General features: G+C 44.8%; 1 long non-coding RNA gene across 1 annotated transcript in view; it reads right to left on the reverse strand.

The window, feature by feature from the left end:
• Positions 1 to 2,190: 2,190 nt before the first annotated feature.
• LOC133557039 (uncharacterized) overlaps positions 2,191 to 3,593 on the reverse strand; it is a 35,875-nt gene continuing 34,472 nt past the window's right edge. The window contains exon 3 of the long non-coding RNA XR_009807657.1: positions 2,191 to 2,557. This is a non-coding gene — a long non-coding RNA (uncharacterized LOC133557039). The remainder of the gene's footprint in view (positions 2,558 to 3,593) is intronic.

The following is a 3,593-nucleotide window of genomic DNA, read 5'->3' on the forward strand; positions in this document are numbered from 1 at the left end:
AGCAACCCCCCCCGCCCCCACCCCCCCCCCTCTAGGAGACCGAAAGCAATGGATGTCGAGCGGGTCTAACATGATACTGTGAAAGTTCAATCCATAGGGGCTCCAACACAGCCGCGAGAGTTCAGTTCATAGCGGATCCAAGACAGCAGCGAGAGTCCCGTCCACAGGAAACCATCCCAAGCGGAGTCGGATCAGCATCGTAAAGATGTCCCCAACCGATACACAGGCGAGCGGTCCATCCAGGGTCCCGACTCTAGACAGCCAGTACTTCATCCATGGTCATCGGACCGGACCCCCTCCACAAGGGAGGGGGGGACAGAGAAGAAAAGGAAAAGAAGCGGCAGATCAACTGGTCTTAAAAGGAGGTCTATTTAAAGGCTAGAGTATACAAATGAGTTTTAAGGTGAGACTTAAATGCTTCTACTGAAGTAGCATCTCGAACTGTTACCGGGAGGGCATTCCAGAGTACTGGAGCCCGAACATTACAGGGAGACAGAACAGGATCGCTGACGGGTCTGCCGGCTTCCAGCGCTGCTTACAAAAAAAGTGAGATACAGGTAAACAAGTGGGGGGGAATGGGAGAAAAAAATAGAAGATTAAAATAAAATAAAATAAAAAATCTGTCTAAGCCTGGGCCCTGGAGAGGGGGCCCAGACTGAGGCCAAGGGAAAAAAAACAAAAAAAACAACAACTCATAGCCACAGTACACATCCCTCTCACATGTGTGTAAGATGGAATTATTATCAAACATCAAAGAACAAAAATGAAATTAAAGACATTAAAGCAGCGGATACGACCAGCCACTTCTACATACAGCTATGAATAAAAAATAAAAGAAACATATAATGTGGTGGCCTCTGTGGTGTTCCACGCCATCGTCCGCTGGGTTCGAGGGAGCATGGCCAGAGACAGGAGCAGACCCAACAAAGCAACCAAGAGAGCAGACTCCACTCTCGGCAGCCAACCAACTCTCGGCCAGTGTCCAGTCCGCATGGATGAGCGAGGATACGTCCAAGAAGACTGAGGTGTCCGACACCTGCTCACCCAGCCAAGACACCGCAAAGCCTCTCCGTCCCGGCGCTCGGTGGCAGCTCCGCAGCCCTGTCCCCTCATCCGCATCTCCTTCAGTCTCTCCAAACAGACTCTGGTGTGGCAGAGACCCAGTAGCTGGTCTCCATGGCCAAAAGGCTCCCGGGAGGCAGATACAGAAGTCCACAAAAAGCACCGCAGAGGTCACGAAAGTGCCACCTCTTGTCACACAGTCCCAAAGGGTCCCGGACCAAAAGGCAAAAAAATATAATAACACATGAAAACAAAAGGAAAACACAAAAAGGATGACACAAGAGCACAGAGCTCCTGCCAACAGCAGCCACTACAGCAGCGCCATCTTGAAAAAACAAAACAAAAAACAAAAACAATAAAAACATACATACATGTGTGTATTCTATGTATTTACTATCATCTTCATCAATGATTATATGACAGAAATCTTCTGGATATAAGTCATTAAATATGTCTATTTTCTCTGTAATACGAAATATGAATTTTTCCATTTCTATTAGCTGTGTCAGGGCTGTCATCCAGAATTTTATATCAGGTGATGTGGTCTCTTTCAAATTGTTTATTAACTGTTTAATTGCAGTGGTTGTAAATATGTCAAACGAATGTGAACATTCTATGGAGGCGGCATAGCTCGGTTGGTAGAGTGGCCGTGCCCATAACTTGAGGGTTGCAGGTTCGATTCCCGCTTGTGCCATCCTAGTTACTGCCGTTGTGTCCTTGGGCAAGACACTTTACCCACCTGCTCCCAGTGCCAACCACACTGGTTTAAATGTAACTTAGATATTGGGTGTCACTATGTAAAGCGCTTTGAGTCACTTGAGAAAAGCGCTATATAAGTATAATTCACTTCACTAACCTCCAACCTGTTTTAAAAAAAAGGTGCGATGATTATTCTACCAGATGATAAAATTGCGAAAATAGTTTTGAATTGAGAATCCATTCTGAACCAAATCATCCCCCCAGCAATCGGAATCGACTTGAATCGTTATGTGGCCAAAGATTCACAAGCCGAGCTATTATGATTGTGCGGAGTGGACACTTGAAAAAATACATTCCCGCATCAACATCTTTATCCAAAACCTCAGCAAAATATAGCTGGTACTAGTTTATTTGGTATTTTGTGTGTAATGCTGCAGTATCTGTATGCTTTTTGCACAGCATGTTGAGGAGAATGAAGTCATTTGTATGCAGGTGTGAATTGTTGGCAATCACCCTTGGCAGAGGTCTGGACCCGACAGAGTGCCATTCATGTCTGGTCAACAAGAGTTCCTTCAATTCAAAAGAGGTTCTCCATCCTTGCGGCGGACGCTCATTAGCGTGGCGTTGCCGGGCAAAAGCGACCCAGATGGACAAATGACTCACCGGGGTCACGGCCGGACTGCTGTCAAATCTCTCGGCAGATAACGGCAATTATGGGAGGGAAGATGGTTGGGTGGACAGGGTTCTTGGCGGCGGGCTGGTGGCAACGTGACACAGCTGCTAAAGTGAAACCGGCCTGTGAGAAAATAAAAAAAGGGAGAACGGTAAATGAAATGACATAAATCAGCCCTGCAGGAGGTGATAAATCCCTGCTCCTCCACTCTGGAGTGTGTGTGTGTGTGTGTGTGTTGGGCAAGATTAAATAGGGTGCCATGTTTCCTCCAGGGAAGCATGCAGCGTCAGCATCCTGCCAATCAATTCATCAGTACCTTTCTAAATCAGATGTACCTCCAGCAGGGAAGAAATTGGACCGCCAGGAACATGACAAGCGATATGAACATTTCATGACCAAAATGATTACGGGTATCATTTTTATCGTGGTATTGTTAAATGTGTCCAAAAGCACTTATACACACACTGAAATCTTTCAACCAAGGTTTTTAAAGGGGAACATTATCACAATTTTAAAAGGGCTAAAAACAATAAAAATCAGTTCCCAGGGGCTTGTTGTATTTTTTGAAGTTTTTTTCAAAATTTTACCGGGCCCGGAATTTCCCTAAAAAAAGTTTTAAAGTGCCTTATTTTCGCTCTCTCGAAGCCACTGTTTATTTTCCTGTGATGTCATACAGTGCTGCCAATGTAAACAAACAATGGCGAATAGCACAGCAAGATAAAGCGACATTAGCTCAGATTCAGACTTGGATTTCAGCGGCTTAAGCGATTCAATAGATTACGCATGTATTGAAACGGATGTTTGGAGTATGAAAGTATTGAAGAAGAAACTGGAGCTATTGAGCGAATAGCTATTGACGCTATTCATAACCATAGCATGGCCGAATAGCAGCCTTTGCATCGCCGGTAAAATGTGCGGACCAAACGATCAGGACATTCGCAGCTTGTGACACTGGAGCAACTTAAATCCGTCGATTGGTAAGTGTTTGTTTTGCATTAAATGTGGGTGGAAGGAAACGTAATATAGTTTCAAATGTACATAGCCTAAATAGCATGTTAGCATCGATTAGCTAGCAGTCACGCCACGACCAAATATATCTGATTAGCACATAAGTCTACAACATCAACAAAACTCACCTTTGTGATTTCGTTGACTTTAT

The sequence above is a fragment of the Nerophis ophidion genome, linkage group LG08 (genome assembly GCF_033978795.1).
Source record: "Nerophis ophidion isolate RoL-2023_Sa linkage group LG08, RoL_Noph_v1.0, whole genome shotgun sequence".
Taxonomy (NCBI): Eukaryota; Metazoa; Chordata; class Actinopteri; order Syngnathiformes; family Syngnathidae; genus Nerophis; species Nerophis ophidion.